Source organism: Pan paniscus, chromosome 19 (assembly GCF_029289425.2).
Source record: "Pan paniscus chromosome 19, NHGRI_mPanPan1-v2.0_pri, whole genome shotgun sequence".
In the NCBI taxonomy this organism is placed as follows: Eukaryota; Metazoa; Chordata; class Mammalia; order Primates; family Hominidae; genus Pan; species Pan paniscus.
This window is the reverse complement of record NC_073268.2, coordinates 25,257,856-25,267,338: the sequence shown is the minus strand read 5'-3', so window position 1 is coordinate 25,267,338 and position 9,483 is coordinate 25,257,856. Positions and strand designations below refer to the sequence as shown.

General features: G+C 47.2%; 1 protein-coding gene across 2 annotated transcripts in view; it reads left to right on the top strand.

Annotated features, from left to right (window-relative positions):
- The first annotated feature begins 8 nt into the window (after positions 1–8).
- Positions 9–9,483, top strand: part of ERBB2 (erb-b2 receptor tyrosine kinase 2) — a 40,442-nt gene continuing 30,967 nt past the window's right edge. For both annotated transcript variants that reach the window (XM_034941947.3, XM_008956807.4), the window contains exons 1-4: positions 9–188; positions 605–709; positions 5,128–5,192; positions 6,739–6,932. The gene's annotated coding sequence lies outside the window, so the exon portion shown is untranslated. The remainder of the gene's footprint in view (positions 189–604; positions 710–5,127; positions 5,193–6,738; positions 6,933–9,483) is intronic.

Below are 9,483 nucleotides of genomic sequence, written 5' to 3'. Positions count from 1 at the left end.
TGTGTTCTTTATTCTACTCTCCGCTGACGTCCACACAGTTTAAATTAAAGTTCCCGGATTTTTGTGGGCGCCTGCCCCGCCCCTCGTCCCCCTGCTGTGTCCATATATCGAGGCGATAGGGTTAAGGGAAGGCGGATGCCTGATGGGTTAATGAGCAAACTGAAGTGTTTTCCATGATCTTTTTTGAGGTAGGGCTGTTTACTGTCACCACCCCTGTCGGATTTTACTTCCTAAACGTACCTGTAACTATCCACTTCTCTCCATCTCTTCTGGCACCACCCTGGTTAAAGACACCATCATGTGTCGCCAAGACAGCCGCAGTAGCTTCTTAATGGCTCTCCCTGCCTCTACTTTTGCCTCTTCCAACCTGCGCTCCATTTTGAAAAATTAAAATTTGCCCATATCACTTTTTTTTCTTAAAATTATTTACTGGCTCCCAATTACCTTGGGTAAAATACAGTCTCCACAAACCCTGCCTGATTTGGCCCCTGCCCAATGGTCTCCTTCACTCCCTTGCTCCAGACCCGCTTCAGAGGGCTATGCCCCTCAAGCTTCCTGACTGCCTGGCCTGGTCTGAATCACTCACTCTTCTTTTTTCTTCTAGTCGCAATTGAAGTACCACCTCCCGAGGGTGATTGCTTCCCCATGCGGGGTAGAACCTTTGCTGTCCTGTTCACCACTCTACCTCCAGCACAGAATTTGGCTTATGGTAGGCGCTAAGTGCGTTTGTTTGTTCTTCTGTTTAATGAATGAACAGCATACATCAACATAAGAACTTGACAAATCCAGGGCTGTAAAATCATCAGTATGGTTCTGCACTGAGATCGGAGAGAAGTAATATTTCTAGGAAAATTAGGAGGAACCCTGGGAACAGGACGCTTGCTTTAGTATCCTCTCCCTGCTCACCTCCCCTGCACTCCCATCAGCACCGACCCACACCCAATCTCATAGAAGCCTTGTAGCTAAGGATCACCCTTTCTCCTCCCCCACTCTCCTCACCCCTTGTCAACTTTTCTTTTTCGTCCTGGGGGTTGGAATGAGTAAGAAGTAGCCTGGGATTCCATTCACTCACTTAACAAACATTTCTGAGTCCTTAGCTCTAGCACCTTGCTAAGCAAGGCAAAATCTCCAGGAGGCACCATTCACATTGCATTTTCTGTGAATGGTGCTCTGGGGAGCAGCATTCACATTGCATTTTCTGTGAATGGCAAATTCTTCCAGTTAAATATAACATGAATAGTGTCCCCTGGAGTTGACCACCCAACTGATACTGACTGAGAGGCTGAAATGAACAAAACAACCCCTTAGCCCTCCAGGAGCTGACCGGAAATCCAGTGCTAATACTACTTTGCATCTTACAGATTAGTTCTTTTACAATACTTTTTTTTTCTTTTTTCATTTCATTTTGTCCTTTCTGTGACTCTGGGATGAGTCTTTTTATGAGGATCCTCATTTAAAGATGGACATTTAGGATTAAAGAGGATGAAATCCTGACAAAATAGGGATTCTCCCCTTTAGAAAATTCCTAAGTAAGGCTGGGGGTGGTGGCTCACGCCTGTAATCCCAGCACTTTGGGAGGCCGAGGCGGATGGATCACCTGAGGTTAGGAGTTTGAGACCAGCCTGACCAACATGGAGAAACCCCATCTCTACTAAAAATACAAAATTAGTTGGGTGTGGTGGTGCATGCCTGTAATCCCAGCTACTCGGGAGGCTGAGGCAGGAGAATCGTTTGAACCCAGGGAGGCAGAGGTTGTGGTGAGCCAAGATTGTGCCATTGCACTCCAGCCTGGGCAACAAGAGCGAAACTCAAAAAAAAAAGAAAAAGAAAATTCCAATTTTGAAGGCCTCATCCTATATTATGTCAAACATACTGAAATGCAGTAATGCCCCACATTAAATAAGATTTATAAATAACTATACACATATATAATTCAATCTAATTGCTGTTAATAGTTGACATATTGCTACATTTATATACATTTAGTTAAAAAAAATTTTTTTCCCAGACAGCCTCTCGCTCTTTCACCTAGACTGAAGTGCAGTGGCATGATCACGACTCACTGCAACCTCGACCTCCCAGACTCAAGTGATCCTTCCATCTCAGCCTCCTGAGTAGCTGGGACTGCAGCATGCGCCACTATGCCCTGCTAATTTTTTTTATTTTTTGTAGAGACACGGTCTTGCTATGTTGCCTAGACTGGTCTCCAATTCCTGGGCTCGAGTGATCCTCCCGCCTCAACCTCCCAAAGTGCTGGGATTACGGGCATGAGCCATGCTACACGGCCATAAAATATTAATTTTCGCAGCTTTCTTATATTTTAGAACTAACAATGGAAATTTGTTCGGGTCTAAAGTATTTCAGAGGTCCTTGAAAACCCATGCCTACATACCTGATGGAAAAAGCAATCCTAGGTTAATGGTGGAAGTGGGAGTAGAGACTTCTGTTCTGTTGACTTCTTGGAAGATGGGGTACTGTCTCTCTGGGACAGCTCTTGAGAATTTCCCTGCCAGCACAGCCCCAGATAACAATCTCTAGATGGCGATTACCTGGCCTCTCTTCCCAACTTTCTAGCCTGGAGCCCCTAGTTCTCCCCTGAGCCTCCTTAGCTTGTCCTTCTTCCTAACTTGTATTTGGCTTCAGATGTGATCCACAGTCTGAAAAGTCACTAATTCATTCCTTCAACTCAGGCTTATTGAGTCCTACTGTGTATCAGCCATTGTACTCATGGGGGAAAAAAAAGACAAAGCATATGTTAATAGTAGAGTGTGCTGGACAGGCACAGTGGCTCATGCCTGTAATCCCAACACTTTGGGAGGGCGAGGCAGGTGGATCATCTGAGGTCAGGAGTTCGAGACCAGCCTGACCTAACATGGAGAAACTCCCGAGATCGTGCCATTGCACTCCAGCCCGGGCAACAAGAGCAAAACTCCGTTTCAAAAAAAAAAAAAAAAAAAAGTATAGTGTGCTAAAGGCTCAACGGCAAGCTGACCATGTTCTTAGATCAAAATTGGTAGAGAGTCTACAATGTGGGTTCCTTATTCATCAAATGTTTATTAAGTTTACCATGTGCAAGTCTCTGGGAACAGAGTGATGAACAAGGCACTGTCCTTTTCATGGTCAGAGGAGGGAAACAGGCCATAAACAAGTGTCAAACAAAAGACTGAAGCCAGGTGCGGTGGCTCACATCTGTAATCCCAGCACTGTGGGAGGCCAAGGCAGGCGGATCATGAGATCAGGAGATCGAGACCATCCTAGCCAACATGGTGAAACCCCATCTCTACTAAAAATACAAAAAAATTAGCTGGGCGTGGTGGCACGTGCCTGTAATCCCAGCTACTCGGGAAGCTGAGGCAGGAGAATTGCTTGAACCAGGGAGTCGGAGGTTGCAGTGAGCCTGGATTATGCCACTGCACTCCAGCCTGGTGACAGAGCGAGACTCCATCTACATTAAAAAAAAAAAAAAATATATATATATATATATATACACACACACACACACACATACCCTCTAACCCAGGAATTTCACTCCTAGGTATACCTACATAAGCTCCAGTATACCTAAACAAGTGCAAATTTGTTTAAGTACAGTTATTTGTGGTAGCATTAGTCATTGTTTTCAATAGCAAGAAGAAAAAGGAAACAACTAAATGTCCATCAATAGGGAATGAATTATATTAATGGAGGGAGAGCCATACAATGGAAGGCTGAACAGAAATTAATAGGAATGGGGCAGATTTGTAATGTACTAGCATGGTAAAACCTTCATGATAGATATAGATATAGATATAGATATAGATATAGATATCTATATATATATATATCTTGTGTCTCAGCCTCCCGAGTAGCTGGGATTACAGGTGTGTGCCACCACATCCGGCTAATTTTTCTATTTTTTAGTAGAGATGGGGCTTCACCATGTTGGTAAGGCTGTCTTGAACTCCCGACCTCAGGTGATCCACCTGTCTCAGCCTCCCAAAGTGCTGGGATTATAGGCATGAGCCATCACACCTGGCCAAATATTTTTGATAAGTATCAAGTGCACAGTGCAGAACAAAATATGTGTGTGTGTATGCATGTGTATGTACACCTATACACTTATATACAGTACCCCATGTGAAGAAAAATAAGGGTACGTGTTATGCGCATAGTATTATGGTTGTTATTTTTGAGAATATATCTAGAAAGATAAAAAAGAAAGTGGAAATAGTTCTTGCCTCTGGTGGGAAGTGGGACTATGTGCCTGATCAATAGGGAAGTAAGGAACACTTTTTTTTTTTTTTTTTTGAGACGGAGTTTTTGCTCTTGTTGCCCAGGTTGGAGTGCAATGGCGCGATCTTAGCTCACTGCAACCTCTGCCTCCCAGGTTCAAGCGATTCTCCTGCCTCAGCCTCCTGAGTAGCTGGGATTATAGTCATGCGCCTCCACGCCTGGCTAATTTTGTATTTTTAGTAAAGACGGGGTTTATCCATGTTGGTCAGGCTGGTCTTGAACTCCCCACCTCAGGTGATCCGTCCGCCTCAGCCTCCCAAAGTGCTAGGATTACAGGCGTGAGCCACCGTGCCTGGCCAGGAACGCTTTTTATTTTTGTACCTTTAAAAGTGTGTACCGTCTGTGTATATAATCAGTTAAAAACAAAGAAAAGCCGAGTGTGGTGGCTCATGCCTGTAATCCCAGCCCTTAAGGAGGCCGAGGCCGGCGGCAGATCACCTGAGGTCAGGAGTTCAAGACCGGCCTGACCAAAACGGTGAAAACTCATCTCTACAAAAATATAAAAATTAGCCGGGCATGATGGCAAGTGCCTGTAATCCCAGCTAGTTGGGAGGCTGAGGTGGGAGACTTGTTTGAACCTAGGAGGCAGAGATTGCAGTGAGCCAAGACTGTACCACTGCACTCCAGCCTGGGCAACAGAGCAAGTCTCTGTCTCAAAACAAAAACAAAAACACAAAGAAAAAATGTAAAAACAATTTCATGCAGTAGCAAGCATCGAGTTAAATACAGTTGACCCTTGAACAACACAGGTTTGAATTGCACGGGTCCATTTATACTCACATTTCTTCCACCTCTGCCACCCCCAAAATAGCAAGACCAACCCCATCTCTTTTCCTTTCTCTTCCCCCTCCTCAGCCTACTCAATGTGAAGATGATGAGGATGAAAACCTTTGTGATGATCCACTTCCACTTAATGAATGGTAAATATGTTTTTTCTTACTTATGATTTTCTTAGTAGCATTTTCTTTTCTCTAGCTTCCTTTATTGTAAAAATACAGTATATAACACATATCACATACAAAATGTGTGTAAATGGACTGTTTGCTATTAATAAGTATTCTGGTAAACAGTAGACTATTAGTTTTTTTTGTTTTGTGACAAGGTCTCCCTCTGTCGCCCAGCCTGGAGTGCCGTGGTGTGATCATGGCTCACTGCAGCCAAAAACTTCTGGGCTAAAGCAATCCTCTACTAAAAATACAAAAATTAGCCAGGCATGGTGGTGTGCTTCTGTAATCCCAGCTACTCAGGAGGCTGAGGCAGGAGAATTGCTTGAACCCGGGAGGCGGAGGTTGCAGTGAGCTGAGATTGCACCGTTGCATTCCAGCCTGGGCAACAGAGCGAGACTCCATCTCGAAAATAAAATAATAATAATAATAATAATAATAATAATAATAATAATAATAGGGCTGGGTGTGGTGGCTCATGCCTGTAATCCCAGCACTTTGGGAGGCCAAGGTGGACAGATCACCTGAGGTCAGGAGTCTCAATTAAAAAATAAATAGGCCGGGCACAGTGGCTCATGCCCATAATCCCAGCACTTTGGGAGGCCGAGGTGGGCAGATCACCTGAGGTCAGGAGTTTGAGACCAGCCTGGCCAACACGGAGAAACGCTGCCTCTATCAAAAATACAAAAATTAGCTGGATGTGGTGGTGCATGCCTATAATCCCAGTAATCCCAGCTACTCGGAAGGCTGAGGCAGGAGAATCACTCGAATCCGGGACATGGAGGTTGCAGTGAGCCGACATCATGCCACTGCGCTCCAGCCTGGGTGACAGTGAGACTCTGTCTCAGAAAAAAAAAAAAAAATATATATATATATATAATAAAATAAATAATAATAAAACATTTACTTTGGCTGCTGTTGCTGCGGGGAGAATTGCAGGGTGTCAAAAGTAGCACTGGTGGAGGGGTAGTGATCAAAGTCTGGTGCTTTAGCCCAAAGGAGAAATGATAAGAGACACAGACTAGCTGGTGATGGAGGTAGAATAAGCATAAATGTATTAAAAAGAGGAGTTGATAGATCTTAAAGAATGATTGGATTTGAAGGGCAAAGGAAGAGAAGAATCAACCAGGTGGGTTCAGTGAATGAAACCATCAGAAACGAATTGTCCCCTGAAATCAAGACTTTGTGATTGCCATAGTTGTATGCTTCTCAAAGGTTCCTTGTCTCCTCTTCCTTGGACCAAAAGTCAGAGGCAAGAATGTCCTCATTCATACCCCAATGGTCTATACCTCCAGCAGCAAGTCGAGTGAGCAAGTGATGTCCTGAAAGGCCCAGTGGATCAGTGGAATGAAGCGGGCAGGAAGACTTAGTGCTCCTGAAACAAGGAATCCAGAATCCAGGAGAAGGATGGCTCAGTGGGGCTTTCAAGGGACAAGTATGGGGGTTGAAGGGGTCACTGTCCCTATACCAAATCCAAAAATATTGTGACCAGGAACCATTCTGTCCAACTCTTCTATTTCAGATGGCAAAGCAAAGCTATATTCAAGGCCACATGCAAAGCTACTCCCTGAGCAAAGAGTCACAGATAAAACGGGGGCACCAGTAGAATGGCCAGGACAAACGCAGTGCAGCACAGAGACTCAGACCCTGACAGCCATGCCTGCGCAGGCAGTGATGAGAGTGACATGTACTGTTGTGGACATGCACAAAAGTGAGGTGAGTCCCAGGACAGAAGAGTGCTTTTTGTTTCAGCAGAGCAGCCTGGGGAGAGATAAAAGCTACTCCTGGGGCCTGGGCCTGCATTCCTGAGATGCGGGTAAGAGGGGCCCAGGGTCAGAGTGTCTGGCAAGCTTGGCTCTGCCCCTTTGCTGTCCTGGAGACTAGGGCTAATCCTGGGCTCAGGGAGTGGCCTCCCCATGGTTAGGATACAAGTGCTCATCAAGGGCCACCCCTAGGAAGGACCAATTTTCCTATCAGAAGCTTCTAAGTTATCCTCCTTTGGCCCAAAGGGACACCTCAAGCCTACTCTGAGGAACTCTTTCCAATGAACTAATTCCTACAGTCACTTCCCCAGCAACCTGTGCCTCAGCCTCAAGGCACTGTGGGGTAGGCCTCAGTTTGTGGCCTGGACCTCGGACTGTGGACCAGACGACTCCTCCCGATTTCTGTTTGTTTTCAGTCCTCTGACCCCAAGCTGGCTGGTGAAGTAGGTAGAGGGAGGAGACTTTGGTGCATGCATACACACACACACACACACACACACACACACACACACACACACACAAGTCTCCTGTGCCCCCCAGTCTCCATGGCTGGTCAATGATTGACTGGCATTTCACAGGCCGCTGGTTGCAGCCCCAGCCTGTTGACTTAGAGGTCACCCTCGGAAGCTAGAGCCCTGTCCTGCCTCTTCAGTGTCAGTGGTCACTCCACTGCCCACAGGCTGGGGTCTTGGGCAAAACACACGCATCTGCCCTGATCTGAGTTTGCTGCCCTCTGTCCCGCAGTCAGCCCCACTCTGTTCCCACTCCCTCTCCCCAGCCCCCTAGCTAGACCCCTCTCACCAGCACCCCTTTCCCTTCCCTGAGGGTCCCCCTCGCTGTCTTTGTCCCTCAGACATCCTCTTTCCTGGGCTCTCCTGCCAGGCCCTGCTGGAGGGACAGTTAAGGAGGAAATCGAATCAGCAGCGCCCACCCCTGCCCCCCTTCCTCTCCTCTTGTCAGACACCAGACGAGGTTTTTTCCTCTGGCTTCCCAGCTCTGAATGGGCTCATTCTTTTTCAGAGGCTCGGCCCCTCTCGAGCCTCCTCCCCAGGGCGTGAGTTCTGACCCCAGCTCCTCCCCCCATCCCCACTCCAGCCCCCACTCCAGCTTGCTCCACCCTCTCTACCGCCCACCGGGACTGGGCATTGTCTGCCAGTCCGGGTTTCTTCCTGGGATTTGGGATGCAGAGAGGATGGGTTTGCTTGGGCAGGGGTGGAGAGTGAAGGGGGAAAGCAGGATCTTTGTAGAGGGAGGGACCTACAGTTACCTGGACTTCTTTCCTCTGTCTCCCCTCTTGGTACCCTTGACTGGGGCTCTTGAGGGTAATGGGTGAAGCCAAATCTGCCATGGCTGAGTTCCCAGCTCAGCTCTGTGACCTTGGGAAAGTTCCTTTAGCTCGTGGAATCTCAAGGCTCAAGGTTCCTCTTCTGCAAAATGGGGAATGATAACACCTGCCTCCTCTGGAGTCTTGGGGACTCAGTGTTCTGAGGAACGTGGCTGTAGGTCAGAGTGGCACAGAGTAGGGTCCAATGAAGCATGGCGTCCACGGTAGCTTTTCTGACTGGACTAACCTTTCCGGACACAACAGCAGGGCAGGGGTGGGGCCTGGGGAGAAAGGACACCTCTAACCCTGATCCTAACATCCCGATGGCCTCTAAGGCTGCCTGCACACTCATCCAGGTGCAAGCCCTCCAAGGTGTGGTGTGATGAACCAGTGACTCCCGGAGCCAGGTCAGTGCATCCTCTTCCCGCAGGGCTGTAAGCTGCAGGACTGAGAGGCAGGTTGACCAGGTCCTGGGCTGGATGATGGGGTGAGAGTAAGGGGTCAGTTTTGATACATGCTCAACTTTTCTCTCTAGCCCTAAGACATCCTGGGCAAATTGCTTACCTCAGTTCCCCTGATCCTCACCCTAACCCTAACACCAGCTCAAGAGAAAATAGGGATATTGATGGCCATCCAGAAGGGCTGCTGTGTTCCATACACAGCAATATTTCTCGAATGTTTGTGACAGCGGTCCAAGGAATAAGTCAATTTTACATTATCACTCTGGATACCTGTACAAAACTCCACCTTATCCTTACTATATGAATGTGCTAGGGTTGTTTTATTTTTATTTTTATTTTTTTTGAGACAGAGTTTCGCTCTTGTTGCCCAGGCTGGAGTACAATGGCGCGATCTTGGCTCACCGCAACCTCCACTTCCCAGGTTCAAGCGATTCACCTGCCTCAGCCTTCCCGAGTAGCTGGGATTACAGGCATGTGCCACCATGCCCGGCTAATTTTGTGTTTTTAGTAGAGACAGGGTTTCTCCATGTTGGTCAGGCTGGTACCGAACTCCTGACCTCAGGTGATCCACCTGCCTTGGCCTCCCAAAGTGCTGCAATTACAGGCATGAGCCACCGCACCCAGCCGTGCTAGGGTCTTTTTCTGTTCAATTCCTTTCTCTCTCTTGCTCTCTTTCTTTCTTTCAATGGAGTCTCACTCTGTCACCCAGGCTGGAGTGC